The 26,161-nt window shown below is 47.1% G+C and overlaps 1 protein-coding gene and 1 non-coding gene across 14 annotated transcripts in view; one reads left to right on the plus strand and one right to left on the minus strand.

The window, feature by feature from the left end:
- Positions 1–26,161, minus strand: part of PLEKHA7 (pleckstrin homology domain containing A7) — a 221,099-nt gene that overhangs the window by 193,775 nt on the left and 1,163 nt on the right. The gene's annotated exons all lie outside the window — the stretch shown is intronic.
- On the plus strand, positions 22,949–23,021 carry TRNAQ-CUG. The gene has a single exon. It is a non-coding gene; the product is annotated as a tRNA-Gln (tRNA).

Below are 26,161 nucleotides of genomic sequence, written 5' to 3' on the forward strand. Positions count from 1 at the left end.
AGTCCCTTCAAAGGTCTGCAAACCACTCTATACACACACACACACACACACACACACACACACACACACACACACACACCTCTAACTTCAGCTCCCTACTCCCTTAGTCCTGGCCACACTGGCCTCCTTGCTATTCTTTCAACGTGCCAAATCCACCCTAGCCTCAGGGCTTCTGCATTTGCTGTTACCTTTTCGTGGAATGCCTTGCCCCCAGATGTCCACATGCCCAATCGCATCTCTACTCAAATGTTATCTCTGCAGAGGGGCCTCCTCTGACCATTCTGCTTCTCCACCAAGCCTGCTCTTCCAGTGTTCCTTGCCTCTTTGCCTTCTTTTCCTCCACTGCCATCCTTTGATACTATGTATTTTAACCACTTTGTTTCCAGTCTTTCCCCCACTAAGATGTAAGCTTCACCAGGGCAGACACTTTGGTAGACTTTGTTCACCATCCCATCACCAGCGTCTAGAACAATGACTGGCACACAGTAGGAACTCAATAAATAATCATTCATGAATGAGTGCATGAACGCCCCTACAAAGGAGATGTTCTTACCAGCCCCTTATTATAGATGACAAAAACTGAAGCTCAAGGAGAGTTGACTCACTTGTCCAAGGTCACCCAGATACCAAGGGACAGAGATGGGATTAAATTCCAGGCCTATCTGAAACCCATCTTAACTCTGTGGTGCCACCAAAGGGGAGGGTCTGGTCATCCTACACCCCACCTGTCCTCCTGTTCCTCCATCTGGGCTCCTCAAAGCAGATGCCTCTGCTTCCTTCATCAAAAATGTTCAGCACCTGGCTCAGGGCTGGTACACAGCAGGTGCCACCAGATGTTTCTGAAAAAATAGACTCACCTCTAGGCACTCAGTCTCTCCTTACGTTAAAAAAATTTTTTAAATGTTTATTTGTTTACTTTGAGAGAGCACACACACACACACACACACACATGCATGCATGCGAGAGTGGGGGAGGGGCAGAGAGAGAGAGGGAGAGAGAATCTCAAGCAGGTTCAGCACTGTAAGGGCAGAGCCCAATGACTGGGGTGCGGAGCTCGATCCCATGAACCCATAAGATCATGACCTGCACTGAAATCAAGAGTCAGACGCTTAACCAACTGAGCCACCTGAGGGGCCCCTCTCCTTACATTTTTCTTTCTTTCTGCACCACTTCACATGTTGCTCTTCATTTTACTGAATATGACGAAGGCCAGGAATTCTGAGTACACAAAACTGAACTAGAGATGGACCCTGCCTTCAAGAAATCAATAACCATGTGAGGGAGAAAGAGAAGATGTAGACACAAAAAGGTGTAATATGAAGCAGGATGGTCATGTGAGCAGCACACACAGTGCCAGGGGTGCAAGGGGGAAGGCGACGCTGCTGCACACAGGCAGCGAGACATGCACACCCTAGAGCTGGGCTGGAGAGGACAAGGAGGTGGGAAACCTGCTCGTTCATTCAACATTAACTTCTACAATTTTCTTTGCCAGACATTGTGCAAAGTGCTAGTGACAGAGAGATGAATGAATAAAACATCAGGAGAACTCACAGGCTCACGTGGGAGAGACGGAAACATTAGTATAAACTAAGGAGATACATGGCAAGAGAAGATGCTAGGCTGTAAGCTCCATGAGCACAGGCACCTTCATTTCGCTCACTGCTACACTCCCCAGCACTTATATAACGCCGTTACATAGTTGCTGAATAAATCAATGAAAGCACCAATGAAGGGATATCACAGGTGGAGGAGGGTGGTCAGGGAAGACTTCCTGAGGTAATGTCTGCACCTTAAGGATGCACAGGAGCTATCTGGATGGCATGGGAGCATTGCTGGGGATGGAAACTGCAAAAACAAAGGCAGAGACCCAGGAGAGTGCTATAAGCAATGTGATGTTAGGTTGCGTTCAGGCCAAGATGAACAGTAGGGATCACATCTCTACTCAAATGTTACCTCTGCATAGAGGCCTCCTCTGACCATTCTACTCTCCCACAAATCCTGTTCTTCCAGTGTTCCTCGCCTCTTTGCAAACCACATGGAGAGAAGCCCCAATTTAGGAACACCTAGGATGGCTCTGATCAGGAGGCACATTAGGATGCAGTCTTTGGTTCCCTAGAGGGAAGACAGGACGGAGTCCCGACTACCTTCAGGACCAACTGCACCAGCCCAAGTGTGAGCTGGTGAGGGCAAGGCCTTTAGTCGGCACCAGAGAGCACCTGGTTCACAGGGGTCACAGGTGCCAGACCTCACTGAGAAGGGAGACACCAAGATGAACCACAGGACACTGTGAGCATGCAGAAAAAGTGTACTCTGTAAAACTGCTTGGGGGAGATAGAAGTAGAACCATGTCTCACACCTTGTACACAATCACCAAAGCAGTGACTGGCTGGAGGCAAGGAGGAAGTCCGGAGAGAGAACCAGAGAAAGTGCTACGTATTTCACTTTCACTTTGATCACATCAGAACCGGGGAGAACACACCCTGGCCTAGGAGTGGAGAAATCTGGCTGGAGTCCCAGCTATTACCAATGACCTGCGTGACCTTGGGCAAGTTACCTCACCCCTGGGGCTCAGCTTCCCCATCTATAAACCAGAGTTGCCATCACAAGCCCCATCCTATCCCACCCCTAACAGCATCCTGGAAAAGCTCCAATCAGATAGGTACCAGCTCTGCATGACTCTACAAAGCACCTACTGTGTGCTCTTCCTGTACCAGAGGGGAGGCAGAAAAAGGACATGCCCAGCCCCTGCCCCCAGGGAACATTTTAACAAGAGGCCCTGGAAGGCAGTGCAGGACTCTGGGACATTCTCTGGCCAGTCTGACTGCCCAGCCCAGGGAGGGGGAGAGGAAGTGGTGAGCTGTTTTACAATCCATCAAATTAATTGCCCCAAATGGGAAATTTACAGGCCTCCTACAGCCTCCTGTGTATCCCATAATCTCCCATGGCCCTAATCTGAGAAAGAATGTGTGAGCTGTAATCTTTCCAGCCCACTGTGCTCAGGGGCAATGCCTCGGACAAACCTCAGTTTCTACCAGTAGTCACCCCTAACCAAAGCCCCCAGATAGTGGCCCTCCAGTGCCTGACTCCACCCACCTCCACCCACCAGTATCCAACCCAGCAGACCTTGGCCTAGACTCTGGCCTCAGCCAGAAGACCTGCCCAACCAGCCCCTTTGGTAAATACAACTTTGTTCTCCTTTTGTCTCTTAAGGGTAACAGCCTGCCAGGAGGTAGAACCAGGAAAAATGGAGTCTGGGCAGAGTTGTCCATTGAGCCCAGTGAAAAAAGACCCCAGGTGAGGTATCAGGCGTTGGGTTCCAGCCTCAACTTACCCTATCCTGGCCAAGAAACCCTCTTCCCATCTCAGGCCTCACCTTCCTCTGAGAAATGTAGAAAATATAAAAAGTCTCCCAGGAATTTCTCTCCCAAGTTTCACCAGCAAACTGCAGTAAACCTGGATCTCTTTCAACTACCAGAGAGCTTCAAGCTCTATTGTCAGGAAGGGAAAAGTCTTCCAGCTGGCAAGCAACATCCCACCCCAGCATCTGGTTCTCTCCCTCCATATCATTTGTACTCAGTTGCCTGTGCCTCCTCTAGGCCTTGCCCCCTCCCCACATAATGTCTACACCCCACTCAAATGTTACCTCTCCCATGAAGCCCTCCTGGATCTCTTCCTTCTTAATACCTGTTCCATTTTCTCCTGCTTCCTCCACTCAACAGGTCTCAAGGGCAGGGGACTCTCTTATTCATCGCCAGCAGTGGGGAACTTACTTTATCACAGAATATTTCAGAGGGCTCTGCACAAACCTGGAGCCAGTTCTCTAAAGCATCTGCACCTAACAAGTCCTCAATACCATTGGGTGAAGTTCAGACACCGTTCAGAAAGCCAAGCTCCTTGAAATTGATTATGCTCCTGGTGACCAGAGCAACACCTGGTAATGTCCAGTGTTTGAACCCTCTCTTCTTGACAAAGAGCTTACTCACTCACTACCTTACAACAATCCAGCAGGAGAGGAACTGATGTGATCTTCTCTTACAGAGATAGCAAACATGCTGTCGAAGGTCACACAGCTGTAAAGGGCTGAGCTAGGATTCAAACCTAGGTCTTCTCATTCCAAACCTAACCCTGTGTCCTAACCCTGCACACCCGAAGGTGCACTTGCAGTCCTAGAACCCGCTGAGATCTGGGTTTGGGACAGACCTAATCTAAATCCCCTCACTCTGTACCCACTCCTGGGAGCCACCCCCAGAGCAGCAGAGACAGAGCCACAGTCAGGGACTCTGGGAGGAGGAATGGTAGAGAGCATTCACTCCACACTCTCACTGCCTCCATCTGTGCATGATTACCTCTGGTGACAGTGAACTCACTACATACACAGATATTTTAGAAGGTTCTGCTGTAAACCCAGGGCCAAAACCTTTCTCCTTGTAGCTTTCCCAGAGAATAAGGCTCTTCTATGTGGCAGCCCTTCAGATATTTGCAACCAGCCCTCATTTTCTTGTAGGTCTCCTCTTCCCCACATGAAATCCCATGGTTCCTTCAGCTGTTCCTCAGGAGACAAGGTTTCCAGTGCCCATTAGTCATCCCCTCAGAAGAACTTCAACTGGTCACATCCCTCTTAGAAAGATAATCCCACAATAGGCCCCCATACCCTGTGATCTTCAAGAGCAGAGAAGCACCATCACCTACCATGTTCTGAGCACTATACTTCCATTAATGCAGCCTAAAACAAAGTTAGCATTCTGGATGGTCACATCACCCGGTTGACTCCTATGGAGTTCATGGTCAGCAAACTCCTTTTTCCCAGAGCTGCATCTCCCAGAGGGCACTAGCCATGCAGGAGCATGAATGAAACTCATTCTCCTCAGCTGGATAGAGCAGAAAGTACAGAAACTTTGGAGTCAGACCTGGGTTGGAACCCTAGTTCTGCCACTTATTTACTGAGCAACTCAGGCAAATCATTTATTCTCTCCAAGTTTTAATTTCCTCAAGTACAAAATGGGGAAAATTTTTTTCCTCTCTAGGCTGAGCTGAGGAATAAATGAGACAAAGTATATAAACGCCTAGCCCAGACCAAGAACATGCCACGGTCAAAATGCTAAGTGGTTGAGTTAGGATAAGAGTCAAACCCAAGTCTGCCAACCCAAAGCTTTGTAGCCTTAGGCACCATGCTATAGCCACAGGCTGTTTTCTTGTCCCACAGCTCTTGCCCATTGAAGATCCTCTTTAGTTTGTTTCTCCCTGTGCTGGACTGTGAATTCCTTGAAGACATCTTTGTCTTTCTTTATAGCCCCAGAATCTGGCATGGTGTCAGATTAGGTACAGAGTAGGAGCTAATTAATGCTGATGAGCGAATGACTGTATGAACAAGTTAATTAAACTGATATCAAGGTAGGCACCCCTTTTGCCCTCTTTCAGCAGCTCCAACTCCACCAGCACAAGCATCTGGGTAGCAAGAAGCATTTACCTCATAAGGGCTTACCATACTGAATCAGGCCAGCACTAACCCCCATGCCCAGATAAGGAAGCCCATTTCATAGTCCCCAGTTCTTTCTTTGGGCTCTTTCCCTCCCAAGACATGGCAATGTTCTGCCTTCCCCAACCATAAGACTTCCAACATTGGTAAGGTTTGCTCTAATCTGCTCCTAGAGCCTGCCTGAGCTGCACGTAGCCAGATGAGCACTGTCTGGGATGGTCTCTGGTGCCCCCAAGATGAATAAGTCCTATGTGGGGGAGAGCTGATGCCAGGGTTTCTCCAGCCCCAGTTCTCTGGGGCTTTATTAAAAACATCATTCCCTGGTTTCCAGGTAATTAATAATAAGAAAAAGAAAAATACATCTATTCATATTCAGCAGGCTGTCTCAAAACTATCCAAGCTACACCAGATAGAGCACTCCTGTCTCATCATCTGTGCCACAGCCAGATGACACACTGTCCCCATGACCCAAATACTAATGGTCCTTAACAGCCTGGTGGTGACTTCCCCTTTAGAGCCCTTCCCAATTTTTCCTAAGGTTCTGAAGTCAGTGAGAGTCTTGGTCCATCACTTCTGAGCCTTAATTTCCTCATCCCATCAAATGGGCATACAATTGTGAACCTCAAGGTTGAGACATGGTTAAGTGTGAGATAACTACATAAATACTATGCCTGTGTACTGCACACAATAGGTGTTCACTCAACCTTCATTTCTTTTCTTCTGTTCTATTACACCCTCAGCTCTGAATCACATTGTTGTCCCGGGCATGGCTCAAATCCAACTCTGCATGAAAACCTCAAGGTATTGGATGGTATCTCCTCTGGCCACCACAAGTATCTGTATGGCTTTGAGAACTCAACGAGCATTCAAATACTCCTGATGGTTAGCTGGTAAGCCAACACATTTTAATTTGCTGTGGTTATTGTGGATAAGCATGATAGAATATATTTATTTTCAGGGGCGCCCGGGTGTCTCAGCCAGTTAAGCGACCAACTTCAGCTCAGGTTATGATCTCAAGGTTTGTGGGTTCCAGCCCCTGCGTCGGGCTCTGTGCTGACAGCTTGGAGCCTGGAGCCTGCTTTGGATTCTGTGTCTCCCTCTCTTTCTACCCCTCCCCCACTCATGCCCTGTCTCTCTTTCAAAAATAAACATTAAAAAAAATTTTTTTAAGGGGCATCTGGGTAGCTCAGTCAGTTAAGGGTCTAACTCTTGGTTTTGGCTGAGGGCATGATCTCGCAGTGCATAGGTTCTAGCTCCACATTGGGCTCTGTGCTAACCGTGTGGAGCCTCCTTGGGATTCTCTCTCTCACTCTCTATCCCTATCTCGCTCACGTGTTCTCTCTCAAAGTAAATAAACTTTAAAAAAAATTAAAAAAAAAAAGAAAAGAGTACAGCGAGTGCAAAGGCCCAAAGGCTGTTTATGCTCACATGTTTGAGGAATAGCAAGGAGGCCAACATGGTTAGAGCAGAGCAGCAGGAGAGCGGGAAGGAATGAGGTCATAGAGGTAGTGGGGTGGGAACAGATGACACAGAGCTTCAAGGGCCACTGTGAGGACCTGGATTCTGCTGTGTGTAAGATGGGAGCCTGTAGGTGGTTTGAGAGGGTAATATAATCCAAATTCCACTGTAGAACAGTCTCTGGCTGCTGTACTGGGGGAGGTGGACAAAAGCCCAGGGACAAGTCAGGAGGGCATTGCAACACGACAATGGTGCAGACTAAGGTGGTAATAGGTCATGAGTGCAATCTGATTCTAGATATCTTTCAAAGTAGAGATGGCAGGATTTTAAAAGATTCCTGGAGGGGCGCCTGGGTGGCTCAGTTGGTTAAGCATCCAACTTCAGCTCAGGTCATGACCTCACGCTTTGTGAGCTTGAGCCCCACATTGGGCACCGTGCTGACGGCTCAGAGCCTGGAGCCTGCTTCAGATTCTGTGTCTCCCTCTCTCTCTGCCCCTCCCCTGCTTGCTCTCTGTCTCTCTCTCAAAAATAAGTAAAAACAAAACATTAAAAAAAAGTTCCCTGGAAATATGCCTGATGCCAATTAGTCCTGGGCATTACCAGCTGCTTGTACTGAGTAAACCAAAAGACAAACTGAATTTGGTCTCCAGAGCCCCCAGCGTAGGCATACACGTGGGGAACCTGCACCACTGCAGAGCTGTGACTCTGGGTTTGTGTGTGAAGAGAGGGGTCTCTCCCCACAGGACTCACCACCTTTCACCCCTTGCCCCCAGCCCCTCACCTTCCCCTCCGGCCTCTGAAGGGCTGGGTGGCTCATGGGCAAATTGCTCCTGACTTCTCAAGGTGGAAGGAGAGCAACTTCACAAGGAAGCCAGTGAGGCAGTTTGGTGATCTGTGTCCACGTTCTAGATCCAGCACCTCCTGCTGTGTAACTCTGGGTAAGTCACTTGAGTCTGGGTCTCAGAGCCACATGTGCAAATGAGAATCATTTAAATCAGGTTTAAATGAGTACTACACAAAAGCTGGCCAACAGCCGAATCAGAATACACCAACCACTCCTAGTTGTGTGACCTTGCATGTAGAGTCTGTCTGGGCCTCCGGGTTGTCATCTATAAAATGAGGTGGGGGGGGTGCCTGGGTGGCTCAGTCGGTTGAGCATCTGACTTCAACTTCAGCTCAGGTCAGGAGCTCACGGTTCATGAGTTGGAGCCCCACATGGGACTCACTGCTGTCAGGCTGTCAGCGCACAGAGCCGCTTCTGATCCTCTGTCTCCCTCTCTCTCTCTCTCAAAAATAAAAACATTTTTTAAAAATAAAAAATAAATTTAAAAAAATGAGGAGAATAATACCCCCTTGGGGCTACCACAAAGATTAAAGCAAATGATGTGTGAAAAATGTTGGTGATATTTGATCTGATTCTATTGAACCTCTTCTATGCCATCACCTCGCCCCGCCCCACCCTTCCTACCTGCCCACTAGGAGAGGAAGCTGAGCCATCAGGAAGACCCCCAGCTCACACTCTTCCCTCCTGTCAGACTCAGTACCAGAAGCCCACTCCTACAGGCCGAGCAAGATTTCCCAGCCATCTTACACATGGCCTCAGGCTCCAGCTCACTAGAAACAACCAGCACCTATGGGTCCTCTGTGGCAGCTTCTGCTGCCTCATGTCCAGGGGATCTCTCTGCTGGTGGCACCGGCCTCACAGAGCCATCATGAAGGGTCAGCAAGCACACAGAAGGTGCTGAATAAGTGGTGGTTACATAATTACAGAAACAAGCATGAGGCACCCCCTAACATCAGATTGCAAACCAAAAACACCAAGAGGCGCAATGGCTAGAGAGCTCCGGTTCACAAGCAAGCACATGCCACCTTCACAGTTTGTCAGACTCACAACCCCAGGATATTTTAATTTTTTTTATTTTTACTTTATTTTTGAGAGAGAGAGAGAGAGAGAGTGAGCAAGAGCAGGGGAGGGGCAGAGAATGAGGGAGACACAAAATCCAAAGTAGGCTTCAGGCTCTGAGCTGTCAGCACAGAGGCTGATGCAGGGCTCAAACTCACGGACTGCGAGATCATGACCTGAGCCTAAGTTGTTGCTCAATCGACTGAACTACCCAGGCACACCACAACCCCAGGATATGTTTAAAAGTCCTGCACAAGGACCTTCAGCAGATCCTGCATGGAAATTATCTGCTACAGAAATAAGTCCTAAAGGCCTCAGAGAAATCACAGACCAAAGGAAAATAAGGCAGTGGGCCTAAGAAAGTGAAAGCCACCACTTTTACTTTTTCCCATTATCTCTGGGTGGCATTTAGGGAAGTCAGGAATCAGGGTGGGGAGATAAGGGAGGGGAAGGGTGTTACTATCTGTCAGGTAATTGTGTCTACGAGAAATTATGACACTTTATAAGGAACAAAAACCTATATAAAGAGTTTTTCCTCCAAGTCTTCTTCAATCGGACTTGCTAAATACATAGGTTCTACTAACTTGACTCTAGCTTCTTCCCCCTACTGCCCCTTACAGCACCCCCACACCCACCCCTTTCCCCCAGAAGACTGAGTACGCAGCCTGGGAACCAGACTTCCCGTAAGCTGGGTGGGGCTGAGGTCACCCATGACAGGGCTTCTGCACGTTGCCCAGAGCTGAGGAGGGACCAGATAAGCAGTGTGAGGGTGAGGGTGACTCTTGCCCTTCCAGGGGGTCAGGTTTTAACTAGGTCACCCCTCAGAGACTCACACCACCCACTCTTTATCTCTATCTCTTTCTATTTTAAGGCAGGAGTGCTGCCAGGCAGTGGTATGGGTTACCTGCCTTCTCCTCTTTTGGAGGCCAACCCCTCACCTGCTGGGTGGGATCCCTCAGAGGCTCCAACCTACTTTCTCCAGCCCCACCACAGCGGATGCCCAGCACCCCCAGTATATCCCACCCTCCTGCCCCACAACCATGGTGGGGCCCTAGTCACACCCCTGCTTATACCCTGGATCCACATTCTCCTCAGGACAAAGCCCCAGCTCCTCTGAGCAGCCTTTTCTGCACCTCCTTTCTCTCCCTCTCATGTCTTGAACATGTCATGTTCTCTTACAGCTCTGCCCATGCTGCTTCTCCTCTCCCTTGAATGTCAGACTCTCTCTTGTCAACAAATCCCTGCTTGTTTTTCAAGGTCTAGCTCAGGCTCCCCTTCCCCACCAGAAAGTCTTCCCTGGCCACCCCTCCTCTGTGCCCCTCCAGTTCCCATGCTTTTCTTATCAAATCATTTGTACAGTAACCTCTAACCATTGTTGCCACCAGAGATCAGGCTCCCAGGTTCCTGGAGGACACCAATGGCACTTTGATTCATTAATTGAATGCTTACTATGTACCAGATACCTTCTGACACCCAGCAATATACCAGTGAACACAACAGAAAATTCCTGCCCTCATTTAAATCATATTCTACTGATAATAATAGCCAACACAGGATAATACTTTCTACGTTCAAGACTATTCCGACTACTTTACATGAACTTACTTAATCTCCAGCACAATTATTATCATCTCCACTTTATAGACGAGGAAACCGACACTCCAGGTTACATAACTTGCTCAGGATCCACAAGCTAGTAAGTGGCAGGGCTGGGATTCAAACCCAGGCAATTCTGTACAAGACCATGCTCCCAAACCTGGGCCAGAACCTCTCGATACTATTTTCTCTACTCTGCCTTACTCATTTGGTATACGGTGTCCAGGCCAGTGCTTGGCACACATACAGTGCTCAGGAAAAGTCTGCTAAATGAAGGGACCCTTGAATGACAAATGCTAGTTCCCCTGAGGCACTCACTCCCCATCTTGTCCCCACCTAATCCCAATTCACAAAACCTCCCACGTCTTCCCTGACTCTTCCAACCCCTGAATTGTGTCCTCCTGGACATTCCTCTCCATGCTGCCCCCACACTATTTACCTGACACTTAATGACATACCACTTGACCATCCTATCACATAAAGCTGTGCAGATATCTTGCTTCACCAGCTCCCTGGGCTTCCTGACGTCCCCCAGAGTAGAATAAATATGGTGCCAGTACAAGGCAAAAATGGATACACAAACGTTAAACTGAATCCAGACTCCCCTCTCCATTTTCCCATTATCACCAGAGCTATTTCTCCCCTTGCCCAGGAGAAGCAAGTCAGAGCTTGGGTCTGACACAATCTTTGCTCAACTATATCCAAATTGCCTAAACCATCAGCCGGAACAGTCAAGGTCATAACTAGGATACAGCTGTGGTTAAAAACAGCAAGTAGAGGTGGACATTTTTTAACCCTCACCAAAATGCATATATCAGGGGGGCATCTGGGTGGCTCAGCTGGTTAAGCATCCGACTTCGCCTCAGGTCATGATTTCATGGTGAGTTCGAGGTCCACAATGGGCTCTCTACTGTCAGCGCAAAACCCACTTCAGATCCTCTGTCTCCCTCTCTCTGCCCCTCCCCCACTACCTCTTTCTCTCTCTTAAAAATAAAATAAACATTGGGGCGCCTGGGTGGCGCAGTCGGTTAAGCGTCCGACTTCAGCCAGGTCACGATCTTGCGGTCCGTGAGTTCGAGCCCCGCGTCAGGCTCTGGGCTGATGGCTCAGAGCCTGGAGCCTGTTTCAGATTCTGTGTCTCCCTCTCTCTCTGCCCCACCCCCGTTCATGCTCTGTCTCTCTCTGTCCCAAAAATAAATAAACGTTGAAAAAAAAAAATTAAAAAAATAAAATAAAATAAACATTAAAAAAATGCATCGGGGGGACCTAGGTGGCTTAGTCGGTTAAGCAACCAACTTCGGCTCAGGTCATGATCTCATGGCTCATAAAAGTTCGAGCCCCAAATAGGGCTCCGTGCTGACAGCTCAGAACCTGGAGCCTGATTCAGATTCTGGGTCTCCCTCTCTCTCTGCCCCTGCTCCGTTCATGCTCACTCGCTCTCTTTCTCTCTCTCTAAAATAAACATTAAAGGGGCGCCTGGGTGGCGCAGTCGGTTAAGCGTCCGACTTCAGCCAGGTCACGATCTCGCGGTCCGTAAGTTCGAGCCCCGCGTCAGGCTCTGGGCTGATGGCTCAGAGCCTGGAGCCTGTTTCCGATTCTGTGTCTCCCTCTCTCTCTGCCCCTCCCCCGTTCATGCTCTGTCTCTCTCTGTCCCAAAAATAAATAAACGTTGAAAAAAAAATTAAAAAAAAAATAAATAAACATTAAAAAAAAATTTTTTGTACTGCATCAGGATGTTCAATGCCCTCTATAGAAAATGCCTGTAACCGAGAATCTAAGTTGGTCAGTACACAACTACCTTCTGTAGAAGTCTCTGTGGGATGTAAGTCAAGGAATTACCCAAATATGCTTGGACCAGTCAGCCATTGCAGAGAAAAGCCATTGCAGAGGAAAGTGTTCATGGAAATACTTGCTAAAATTTACTGAACTATATTATGCTCTGGGAATTGAGTATTTAACATGTCCATACTTACTCAACCTACAATGGAGCTTTGTCCTGATAAACTCATACATTGAAAATATCGAAGTCAAAAATGCATTTAATACATCTAACATATCTAAAGCCATAGCTTAGCCTAGCCTAACTTGAACGTACTCACAACACTTATGTTAGCCTACAGTTGGGCAAAATCATCTGACACCTATTTTATAATAAAGCCTATTTTATAACAAAGTGCTGAATATCTCATGTAATGTATTGAATACTATGTCAAAAGTAAAACACACACACACACACACACACACACACACACACACACACAAATGGATCTATGAGTACAGAATGGTTGTAAGTCTATCAGTTGTTTATCCTCATGATCTCGTGGCTGACTAGGAGCTGCCCAGCATCACCAGAGAGTGTTGCAATGCCTATTGCTAGCCCGGGGAAAAGATCAAAACTCAAAATTCAAAGTATGGTGTCTATGGAATGCGTATCACTTTCCCACCACGGTAATGTCAAAAAATCACAAGTTGAATCAGTATAAGTCAGGGGCTATCTGAGTTATTCTCATTTAACCACTACAAAAGACCTACAGGGCAGATACCAGCATTTGTTCCATTTTGTGTAGAGGTTAACTTGCCTGAGTTCCACATCCACAAAGTTGGATTGCCAAGCCTATGTGCTCAACTTCAACCCTGTATTTCCCTTACCTACCTCAGCACAGCCCATCATGGAGCATGATAGAAAAAGGCCAAGCGGGGCTCAGAGGGATCATCAGGACTCCCAATTAAGGACAGCAGGGAATGATGCCTGCCCTGCCGCCTAACGCCTGTGTTGTGTATTCCCTAACCTGCCTGAACCTCATATTCCTCATGAGTAAAATGAGGATCAGATAAGATAATACCTACCTCATAGGGTTGATAGAATTAAATGAGCCCATGTCTGTTAAGCCCTTAAAACAATGCATGTGGTAAAAACTAAACATTTGTAAAATAAGCAAATAAGGACTCAACAAAAGCAACTGGCTTCTCAGTGTGACAGTCCCTCTGTCCTAGCACTCAGCTTACTGAACCCCCAGACCAAGCCAAATCTAACATAGACCTTAAAGAAAAACCAAATGCTCAAACCTTTCCATGGACTCAAGAAGGCAATCAGCACCAATCAGTCCTCCTAGCCCCAAGGAGCAGCCTTGAAAGGCCCAGCGAGATCATTGCACAACACAGTTATTACATCTTAAATCACTAGGCTCCTAAGACACATGGAGCTTTTGAAATAAAAAGTGTGCTTTGGATTCTAATTTAAATATCTATCTATTCACAGAATAGGAAGCCAATTACTTTCCTCTCCCCCAAAGAATTAATATCCCCTCTGAGTTTTGTAAACCATCTGGTGCCAAACACACAAACACGTCTACATGTTTTCAGGTGAGGAGGGCTAAGAGAAGCCGACTGAGTGCACTCCAGCTCCTGCCCACACACCAGGGCTTAAAAAAATGTAATTATTCAAAGCTTCGGTAAATGGATGTAATTTCAGGTACCACCAATTCCATTTAGAAATGCGTTAATGGGTGCAGTGATTATAGATATTTAGCTTCACAGCAGTCATCTATTTTTTTTTAATCCTCAGGTCAAATTGTGTTGAGAAAAAAAAATGTCTCTGAACAATTTCATGGGCAGGGAAGGAAACCTTTTCCCCTCCCAGGGACCGTGATCACAGATTTTGTGGTCCATTTCCAACCCCAATTTACTCCCAGCTCCAATCAACCCTCTCTCCTTTGTATGTATGCCAGTGTCAAGAAGGTCATGCCAAATGTCAGATCAACCAACCCACACCAATTTGGTCGAGTGTTGGCTCTGTGCCTGACGCTGTTCCCAAAGAGCCGGCAAGCTATTCATGACACTGAGTCACAATCTTGCCCCTACTCCATCTCCCCCAAGACCAGCTCAGGGAAGACTGCAACACCAGACACCCCTACAACTTCCTCATCATCGCTACTGTCTGCTGGGACACATTTGTTCTCCCACCCAAAGCAGCATTCCCATTTCTCAACTTAATTGCAGCCTGCTTGCCTGCTCTGGCTTTCAATGTCAATCACTCAGAACAACTCACCCCTTACTCCAGGCCTTCCTCTGCCCTCAGAAGGATCTCTAAGTGGTCACGGGGTTCTGAGATGTGGATATGCCAACCCACCCTCACCCCAAGCAGATGTAGTCACCACTCAGTGGTCACCCGCAAGACCAGCCCTACCTCCTACCTCTAGGACCACCAGCATCGTCTGGGCAGAGAGGAAGAGCAGCACATTCCCAACCTCCATGGAGGAAACCAGAGGCCCACCAGGGGCCAGGGACCTACTCTGGGCAAGAGCGTGGGCACTAACAGACAGCAGTACCTACCGACACCTTCTCAAGGTCCTTCCCCCAGCTTCATCCAATCAGTTCCAACAGAGGGCCTCCAGTAAATGAAAGGGCTCACAACCTGAGCACCTACCATGTGCTGCAAGAGCTGCAGACAGGCCATCACATTAGATTCTCAATAAATTCTCAATCATGCTAAGGAAAGCAGCATTATCATTATTGTACAATATCATCATTGTGGGGAAGCTGAAGCTCTGAGGCGTTTTCATTTTCAGTGTCCATAGAATCCCCATGGAAATTGTAATGATGCTGATTCCCAGTCCCCCCACCCCAAAGTTCTGACTCAGCATTCTGGAACAGTTTCTACTTCCTGTCTACCCTCACTACTCCTTCATCAAATGCTCTAGTAGAGAACCAGGGTTATTACCTCAAAAAAAAAAAAAGAGCTAGATGCCCTATCAGGCAATGCAAACAGAAATACTAACATCTGGGAACCCTCTCACCAGGGGGTGGGGGTGGGGGATGAAAGGGTAGTATATCAAAACTGCCATTTGGAAAATGTGCTGATCATAAGTACAAGAAACCTATTCATTTTCTCTCTGGTTGGACACAGCCACACAGGGCTTCAAAGATGAAGAATCATTTCTTTGATATTTAGCACCATTTAGTGCCCAGCTTCCTTTCAAAGACAAGTTTCAACAAGGAAATACAATTCTCCCTCCTGCTAGCCTGATCTTAGGAAATTTCTCCAAAGAGAACAAGTTATAGTTCCTCTGCTGACTGTGTCACACTTCACCACGGGAAGGGGCTTCCTTTCTAGGAGTAAGAATAATAGTTAATTCTTACACAGCACATGTGGCTTGCCAGGCACTAAGTCAACAGTACAGCTGTATCCCATTCTATAGATGAAGAAACATCTGAAGACACAGAGAGGTTTAAGTGATCTGTCCAAGCTGGCAGCAGAGGCAAGATTTCAACCCTGGTATGCAGACTCCAGAATTCATGTTGGATAACCCCTGACATGGCAACAGGATTTGGGGGAACCCCTAGGACAATATCTCCAATTACTCCACTCTGCTGAAGCCAAGCTACTAGTGAAGGGTGTTATCTAGGACCAGTCCCTATGCCTCAACTTAGCACCAGGCTCTTCAAGATGCAGACAGACACACACATACGTCACCTTCACTCCCACCCCCTAGCTCTTTCCAATTTCTTCCACTGGCCTCTCTTGCCTTGGACTGCCCACTGCTACCTGGACTTCCTCATACTCAACCTTTGAATCTTCCCAGGGCCCTTCCCTGACCCCAGCCCCAGTCACCCATACTGAAATTGTCCAAGGTCCCTCCCCCGCTCCTGGACTGGGCACTCCTGGAGGGCAAAGATGACATCTATTTTTCTCCACAGCACCCAGTGTGGAGACTGGCAAACAGGAGATGGCTCATCAGAGTCTGGTGACTCAACTGATGAATCCTGGACCAAAAGCCATCGAGTCTGATTAAACTGCTCCTCTAGTAAGGTGCTCACCACTCCTCAAGGTGGCCCATGGGTTCCATCTGTGGACATGCACAGACAACTCAGTTTGCAACTGAAGAGGATATGATTATTGCAAAGGTTACTGCATTGATGTACAACATTGCTCTGGCTCCACTGCTGCTAGGAAGGAGACTGTCTCACCTCCCCCTTCACCCACAGGGAGAGAATGCCGGAGGCTGTGCAGCCAGGTACCTGGGTAGAGGCCTTGAAAGGCCCTCTGTCCCCTCTATCCCCGAGCACACTGCACCCCACCTGCACTGCAGACTGTTCCAGGGAAGCACAAGAGGCAGCCAGCAGCCCTGGAAGAGACTGCATGCTAACTCCAAGCTGTCAGACCTCAAGAGAGTGAGGGCTCTGCCTTGGCAGAAAAAGCCCCTGAGAAACCCTGAGAACGCTGACTGTGACGCTGGAAACACTCTTCTGGCAGAACCTGAAAGAGACAGCCTGGCTCTAAGCAGGCTTAAGAGGCTCATCAGCCCCTAAGCTGTGGTCAGCTGACATCTGGGGAGGGTGGGGCGTAAGAGTCTGCTCTCCCAGAGCACTAAGGGACCTGCCCACTGGCCCTGCCTTGGGACCATCCAACCCACTGATCACTCATCTGCTCTGCAGGGGACTTTCTGAAGGAGGCCCAAGAGGAATTCTGCCTCTGGGTTATCGGGGAAGGTACAGATGACCAATTTGGGGGGGATAACTCTGCGGGAGGATTCAGTACAGAGCGAGTGGCTATGGGGGTCAGAAGACACCATGGTAGAAACAGCACACAAACTTGGAGCCAAGATGACTCTGGTTCAAGTACCAGCTCCCCTACTGATGCTCTGGCATCAGGAAGATCTTTGAACTCCTGTCCCTCCCCCAGTCTCCACTACTTGATCTGTAAAATGAGGATAATAAAAATAACTGCTTCTAAAAGGAATGTATATATTTTTCAACTATAAAGCACCATGAAGATTATTACTGTTGACATCTGTGGGCCAGGCAGCATCAGACAATAAGTCTGTCTTTCAGCAGTCAGAGCCGATAGCCAGGTGGCCACCCAGATTAAGGAGCAGACATCTGTGCAGCCTTCTAAATGCCCAGGAAACAGCCAACCCAGGAGCATTTTCACACCTCATTACCCTGGGCTCTTGGTTCCCAGGTCCCTGCAGCCTGGACAAGGTACCTGTGGCCTTGGGACTGCATAGCCCTGATGGTCAAGGTTACGTAGTGTTGTTGTTTTTAACTAACTTTGAATTTGGAAATCATTTTAAACTTAGAGTTGCAAGAATAGCACAAGGAACCTCCACATACCCCTCACCCAGTCTCACCCATTGTTAACATGTTGTGCCATTTGTTCTATCATCCACTCCCCTCAACACACACACACACAGTTTTTTCTCAGCCACTTAAGAGCAAATACTTCAGTATTTCCCAAAAATGAAGACAACCTTTTAATAACCATAATGGTTATGCAGTTTTTATTAGTCCAAGTTCTGAGTTGAGTCCTATAGTTTGCATGATCCTGACCCAGGCAACCCCAGTTTGAGGACACCAGATTTCTCCATCAGCAGCTGAATGTAATTAGTACTTAGAATGCACATTTCTACCCTACCTCATAGCTGTGTACATGTACAAAGAGGGGCTCACATTTATTGGGCATTTACTAGGTGCCAGGCACTTGCAAAACCTTTTACATCAATTAATTCACGCAATCCCCACATTTATCCCTATTTCATTGGTGAGGAGAAAAGGCTTGAAAGGAGTAGGTAACTTACCAAGGACAGGGAGCTGTAACTGGTGGGATTGGAATTAGAATCCGGGAATCTGGAGCCCATGCACGTGCCCATGCACGTACCCACTGCCTCTTTAAACACACTCCCACCACATATACAACCCCTATACATTTTTCTTCATGATTAAGTTGTGCTATGCTTTGGCTTCCAGAAAAACCTGGCCAGCATCCAGGTGACCAGGAGTAGGCTAGATGGGAGACAGAGGGGTGGTCTGGCACAACTCAGTTCAGGCAAAAGATGACCTGAGATCACAACAGCTGCTGATGTTGTCTTCTTTGGGGCCTGTACATTCCTCTTCAGAGACGCATCACTTAGAGAGACTGGAAGGCCAATGAGCAGTCTCCCTACACTTCCCTGTCCCTTAAGACTGAACAGGGGAATTGGTGTACCCAAGAGTATATGTTTCTGTTTAGGAAACCACAAAGCCATACGACAAACATGATGCATCTTGATCTTAACAGAAAATACAGGAAGGAATTTTATAGTACGTTAAATTGTGGGTAAAGTCTACATGGAGTTTTGGATAGTACCCACATTTTGAGGACGTTTACTACCATCCAATCTCCCAGGCAAGTTGGCCTTCATCCTCTTCTGTCATTTGTCTGTGGTTGAAAAATCTGAGAAGCCCTTGTCTGAGACAACGAATTGTCCACCTGTTCTCTGAACCCTGAAAAGGCTGACCTAACACAGCATGCAGCTTTAGAAAGTCATTTTACCCCTCTGAGCCCACTTTTCTGCACGAAAAAAATGCAATAATTGTAAGCCTCTAACCAGATAACATTCATGAAGCACTCTGTAAACAATGAAACATTAACCCAAAACACTTCTCGTTTCAGAAAATTGAAACAAATGTTTTGACAGCCACTTAAAAACAACAGGCAAATAAAACCATATTCCTCCACGTTTCTCCCTCTGCCAATATTTATGCAAGACACCATGCCAGTTTACTGAGCAGAGAGATTCAAACCCATGCTCTCTTCTGAAGAGACAGGAAAACGGGAGCCAACACCTCATTAAATCACAAAATAATCCACATTGTTATGTGCTTTCTCAAAGAGGCTCCTTTTTCTGAAGCCCTATTTTAAGAAGCCCACAGTTTACTCCCATAAATATCGAGAGAATGGACAAAGTTACATCAATGCACCTGAAACCTACACCCACCCTCTTCACACACACAGCACTGTAAATCCGGAGTAGCACCTCTCCCACCATCCATCCCTGTCCTTTCTCTGAAACACATCCCTCCCAAGGGTAAAGAGCCTTAATAAAGAAGCAACTTGCAACTGTTTTTCTTAAAGAGGTTTTCCCAGATCTTTTCTGGGATGGTTTTGAGAGCGTGATACAAATCACAGCTCTTAATCCTTCCTTCTGCTTTCTGCACAACACCACCGTTGTTCCTTATACACAGGACCTAACGTTTCAATCCCTGCGCCAGTTTTCACTCTTGATAAAATAACCAGGAAACGAAACGTGAAGTGTGGGGTTATGCCAAAACTTGCCAAGCTGGGAGAGCCTTTTCTTAACTTTCAACAAGAGGCTTCAGAATTTCCAGTTTAAGTAGATGTATGCTGCAGTTTCACAGAAATTCTTTACACGATTGTTGCTTTCTGGTTTGAAATAAAGTTTCTGGGACTACTGTTCCCAGCGATGAGAAAAATGACAAATGAGAAAGATGGCATATACATGAACCAACAGGTTGGCACTGTATAAGACAAATTTTACTAACATGAAGTCCAACATTTGTCTGGGGAGAAAAATGTGGCAGACGAGATAGACTTCTTCCCAGAGGGGCCTTGAAAACTGTCCCTTGCGTGATGGCATAATTAAATCTCAAGAGGGCAGCTGCCTGGCCCTTCCAGTATTCACAGACTTTTCCAAAGGGCCTTCTATACTTGGTGCCTTACAGCCCACTGAGGGTGGGCTGATATTCTGTCATCCCTGGTTCAGCCTTCATTCCCCAACTCCTCTCTAACTTTCAGAGAAGGGGCGGCTGGGTGGCTCAGTCGGTTAAGGTTAAGTGTCTCAACTTCAGCTCAGGTCATGATTTCACGGTTTGTGAATTCGAACCATCAGGCTCTGTGCTGACAGCTCGGAGCCTGGAGCCTACTTCGGAATCTGTGTCTCCCTCTCTTGCTGTCCTTCCCTGCTCATGCTCGCTCTCTCTCTCTCAAAAATAAACATTAATTTTTTTTAAATTTCAGAGAAAATGGGTTTGCCGAATACAAAAACACACTCTAGATATTTAGCATTATCTCTAGAAGAATAACTCTTGGGGCGCCTGGGTGGCGCAGTCGGTTAAGCGTCCGACTTCAGCCAGGTCACAATCTCGCAGTCCGTGAGTTCGAGCCCCGCGTCGGGCTCTGGGCTGATGGCTCAGAGCCTGGAGCCTGTTTCCGATTCTGTGTCTCCCTCTCTCTCTGCCCCTCCCTCCCCCGTTCATGCTCTGTCTCTCTCTGTCCCAAAAATAAATAAACGTTGAAAAAAAAAAAAATTAAAAAAAAAAAAAAAAAAAAAGAATAACTCTTCTGAAGGAGTTTAGCTTAAGGCCTTGGCTCAGGCCTGATCCCCACTCCCTGCCTCCCTGGGACATGTTCTTAATTCCCAGCCACCTAGAGCCCCAAGCCCCACCCAGCCGTCCTGCTCCTCATTCCTGTCCAGGAGAGCCTGACCACCAGCACTCTTGCCCTGTGGTGGGTCAGAGTGGGCATGGTGGTGGTGGCTCAGTATACAAGGTCATTACCCTCATATTTGCATTCAAAACATGGTATTCCACAATATAGAGATAAACCTGAGAGTCATGCTAATAATTTAAATTTTTATTATTTGTTTTTACTTAGTATGACATTGAATAGCCAATAAAAAAACACCATGACAAGTTGAGGGGAAAACTACAGAAGAAAGGAAAAAGTTTTATACTTTAATACATTTAAAGGCACCTTTTTCTGGCTTTTTGAACAAGTGGCCCTGCACTTTCATTTTGCACGGAGTCCTGCAAATCATGCAGCCAGGACCTGCTGCAGTCCAAAGGGCTGGGGAGGGGAAAGTCGGTCTTGCTTCAAGCCTCAGAAATGTTTTTCCCATTAGCCTCACCGGTCTCGCTTGGGGATGGGCACCCACAAGGAGAATGGCACCTACATAGGCTGGCCCTGCAAAGCTCCAAAACTAAAACTGAGGAACCTAAAGCTAGAAGAGGACACCAGGGCCTGGCAACCAGGGAGAGAGACAACCAACAAGGGAACACCAACAGATACCCCACTCTCCAGATGCAGAGCATGAGGTTAGAGGTGACGAAGCCAGAGGAGGCCAGATCCTACAAGCACTGTTCTTGACAACAAGCATCTACATCCGAGAAGCCTGGGATCCAGGCACCAGATGTAACAGGCATATTTCTGGGCTGCTTCGCATCTTTTCCCTTGCCCAGTCCCCCCCAAACCCCTGATCTCTTCCCCAACAAGGAGTTTTGCAAGACCTGGAATATTTACTAAACTCACTGAGTCCCTCAAAACATTACTGCTTCAATAAATACCAAGTGCCTACTCAGAGCCCAGAGCTGGGCTTGGTACCAAAGTCTCAGAGATGCAGAACAGGATACCAGCCTTCAAGGAGCAATCTTGGCACAGGCAGGGTCGCCAAGACCCCTCCTCTCTGCCATTCATTCTCTTTATCAACTCAGGACCTATTCAAAGACTGCTGTAAGGAGAAGCCAACCCACGGGGTGCCACAAAACCCCCAAAGACCAGCCCAGTGTAACATTCTTGCATTCAAGGCCTGTTCTAGAACTTTACTCTCTGCGGTCTCACGTTTGAAAAGGCTGTGCCTGCCAAACTGCTTTTACTAATTAATAATTAATGTCTTCCATTGCTTACTAATCAGACACTTGCACCACTACCAATCAGCTCAGGAAACCAAGAGCTGCTGCCTTTCTCAGGTGCCTCAATCCTCAGCAAAAGCAAAGAAGAACTCTGGCCCTGTGAGCCTTGAACAGCCTGACTTACAGCAATGGCACCTGGCACAGGCTCCTTCAAGTATCAGTGGTGGCTCTCACCTGTGACCTGGGGTCAGAGCTACCACCACTGCTGTGGTTACCATAGTAGAGACTGAAGACCTACTTTTGGTCCCAGGTCTAAGCACTCCAGCCAAATCACTGAACCCTCATGGACCTGAGTTTCATCATCTGAAGAACAGGATAATCTCTGTTCTTCTGCTGCTACAGGCATCAAGTAAGAAAAGGTACCAGAAAAAAACCACCTGCCCTTTGCTTTTGGAATGCCAAGATTACTATGAGTTTCCACATCAGTAAACTGGGACTAGTAACAGCTCCTACCTCAACAAATTGTTGTGAAATTTAATCACATAATAGTTATAAAACAGTTCTTGGAATTTTTCAGACTTGAAAAGAAGAGGCTATTACATAATTGCTACTACTATTGTTGCTGTTGCTGTTAATGACACTATTATCTCCATTAATATTATATCTTGCTACCTGGATGAGAGACTCATGGGAAAGTAGAAAAGTTTTAGAGAACAAGAAGCCTTCTTAAAAAGGATAGTAGCATCACCAAGTCTAGAACTGGGGGAACCAGGAGTAGATTCCTCTTATGTTTTGCCTCTAATCCAAAAGTGAACCCAAAGTGCAGAAACCAAAACCAAAATGTACCTGCCTTAGCTCAAGTTTTTATGGCTTAAGAAATGTTCTGTGGGGGCACCTGGGTGGCTCAGTCAGTTAAGCATCTGACTTTGGCTCAGATCATGATCTCACGGCTCATGGGCTCGAGCCCCGTGTCGGACTCTATGCTGACAGTTCGGAGCCTGGAGGCTGTTTTGGATTCTGTGTTTCCCTCTCTCCTACTCTCTCTCTCTCAAAAATGAATAATAAACATTACATTTTTTTTAAAAAAATAAGAAATGTACTGTGGGGGTGCCTGACTGGCTCAGTTGGTAAAGCATGAGGCTCTGAATCTCAGGGTCCTGAGTTCGAGCCCCACATTGGGTAGAGATTACTTTAAAATAAAATACTCTGGATTTTCTCATGTACAGCAGGGCTAAAGAACCTGGATTAAAGAAACGATTTTTAAAAAGAAGAAACAATGTACTCTGGAGGGTATCAAACATCTGCTAAATATCAGGAGCAACTGATGGATCCTGAAAACCTCACACAACTTTCCAGACCAAGGATCTTTGGGGGGGGGGGGGGGAGGGAACCCAGCTGTTCCAATGCTCCCTCTCACTGAGCCATATTAGAGAAGGATACAAAAAAAAAAAAAAAAAAAAAAAAAAAAAGAGCATTCAGAAGTGATCATGGTAAATCTAAGAAAGCTGACTGACTAAAGCAAAGCATTTTTTATGTGAGGAAAAGGAAAACAATTACTCCCAAGCCCTTAAATCTCTCTCAAGAAGTTGTCTCAAAAGGAGATAGGAAATACAGTCAGCTGCCACAGTGTCCCAGCCTCCCATATGGCTGGCCTTTGAAGGTAGGGGACCAGACAGACACTGCTTTCCCCTAGGCCTGGGAGGACCCTTGGGGTGGGGAGCCAGGACTTGCTATAGGATAATCACTGGGAACTTCACAGAGTTACCACAGAAGAGTCAGCAGAAGAGATGAAGGTTGGGAGGCTGTGGTAACGGCTGATTGAGTCCTACCCAGCCCTCAAGTCCCCCAACTCAAGACTTAGCCTAGTACTTCATGGAAAAGACAGATACCATCAGACAGGAACACCTACCTCTCCCCTCACTGAACCTATCAACCTCCCAGCATGGCTCTGGCATGGACAGTCCTTCCTCCCGTAAAATGGGTGAAAGGCCCTATTCCCAGCTGGGACCAGTGAGACTTAAGCTCCGGATCCCTTCCCATTCATCCCCTCAGAAACACTGCTCCAGCAACTGTCCCATCTCTTTCCTACATCATCCACTTCTCCCCCTCTCCTGGATCATTCCCAGAAAAACACAACATGCTCTATCATCTCACTAAAAAAACAGATTCCCCCCCCCCACCTCAAACCTACAACCCCTCTAATCCTCAGCTAATGTCTCAACCCCACTTCATAACCAAACTGCCTGAAAGATTCACCTATACTTATGGACTCCACTTCCATACCCCTGTTTTCTCTTCCACCTACTCCAGTCAAGTATTGTCCTTTAAGCTTCTGTGACCCACTCACTCTACTGGGTTTTCTCCTAGCTTCTGTTTCCTTTGCTGGATCCACCTCTTTTTCCCAACCTCTAAATGCTGCTATGTCCCAAGGCTTAGGTCATCTTTTCTGTCTACACTCTCATTCAAGGTGAGTTCAATTAATCTTGTGGCCTTGAATACCAGCTATAATACTTAAATACACCTCTTCAATCCTCTCTCTCCTGAGCATCTGACTAGTTGACATATTCATATCTCAAATGTCAAAACAAGATCTCATGCTCTCCTCCACTCCAAACACTCCTCCCCACAGCCCTCCCATCTCAATGACATGAGTACCATCCACTCAGGTACTTAAGCCTCTGGGAGTCATCTTTGACTTTTCTCTTTCTCTCACAGACTGCATCCAAATCATCAAGTCTGAATCTGACTACTTCTCTTTCTCTCCAGTATTACACCCTCATTCAAATCATCATTAACTCTTGCCTGGACTACAGCAACAGCCTGCTACTACTATCCTGCCCCTACCAGTTGCCCACCTACATACAGTCCACTCTACAGCAGGTAGAATGGTCTTTCGAAAAATGCAAATCAAATCACATTGCTCCCCTGCTTCAAACCCTCCAATAATTTCTCGCTGGGCTTAAAATAAAGTTTAAAGCCCCTTCCTCTGGCTCTACACCATTTAGCTCTTTCCTATCTGTAACCTCTTCTGTTGCTACTTTCTCCTTTGTTCACCACATTCCAGCCACACTAGCCTCTCCACTCTTCGAACTTGAACTTGAAGCTTTACACCCCTTACTTTAATAGAACTGACTGTTCTATGGGGCGCCTGGGTGGCTCAGTTGGTTAAGTGTCCAACTTCAGCTCAGGTCATGATCTCACAGTTTGTGGGTTCAAGCCTCACATCAGGCTCTGTGCTGACAGCTCACAGCCTGAAGCCTGCTTCATATTCTGTGTCTCCCTCTCTCTCTGCCCCTCCCCTGCTCGTGCTGTCTGTCTCTGTCTCTCAAAAACAAATAAACTGTTAACAACAATTTAAAAAAAAAACAGAATTGGCTGTTCTCTTCTGGAAATGCTTTGCCACCTCATCAACACAAGGATGGCTCTTTCCTGTCATCCAAACTTTACCTTAAATGTCACCTATTCAGAAACAGCACTGATCTCTCAATCCAACCATACCACCCAGTCACTTGATATCACATGATGCTATTTTCATTTTCTGCACAGTAGTTACCACTGACATTATTCTTGTTTGGGGGGGGGGAGGAGTTGTTTTTTTGTTTTGTTTTTTTTTTCCTTATTGTCTGCTCCCTCTCCCCACTAGACTTCAAGCTCCATGAGCATCCAGATCTTGCCTGCCTCATTCATTTCTGCACTTCCAATGCCTAGAACAATGAGGAACACATAAGGAGAAATCTAATAAAGATCAATAAAATGCAGTATGAGCCACACAGGCCCACTAACTGGGAGGTTCTAAGGTTCCAGCCAGCTCCTCAACTTCTCTCTCAAACACAGAGGTGAGGCAGGACAGCAGGACCCCAGCCAGTCCCAGTGTTCACTTGTATGAATCTCATCCACCAGAATTTCAAACATCCTGCAAGAGCCCAAACCAGGATAGGAGGATCCGGGATTTTCTGTGACCACCTTAGCTTCGACTATGCTGCTCCGCTACGGACTAGCAGTGCTCCGAGTTGAAGAAAGGAATTCTGACTCACAGGCCCCCAAAAGTAAGAGTCAGACCACCGTCCAGACCTTGGCTAGTTAATTCATTCAGTAAACAAAGATTTACCGAGTGCCTACTCTGTGCCAGGCACTGGGCAAAGGATCAAAAGCTGCTCCTGACCTCATGGAGCTGACTGGCGAGCACGCAGACGGTTACAGAGAAACGGGCAACACAGGTACAGGCCCAGAGTGGGAAAGTAAGGGCCACACTGGTGCTCGCGGCTGCACCGCGCCCTAGCTTACGGCTCCCCGGATTTCATCTCTACAGACCCAGGTCTAGG

Source organism: Leopardus geoffroyi, chromosome D1 (genome assembly GCF_018350155.1).
Source record: "Leopardus geoffroyi isolate Oge1 chromosome D1, O.geoffroyi_Oge1_pat1.0, whole genome shotgun sequence".
Classification (NCBI taxonomy): domain Eukaryota; kingdom Metazoa; phylum Chordata; class Mammalia; order Carnivora; family Felidae; genus Leopardus; species Leopardus geoffroyi.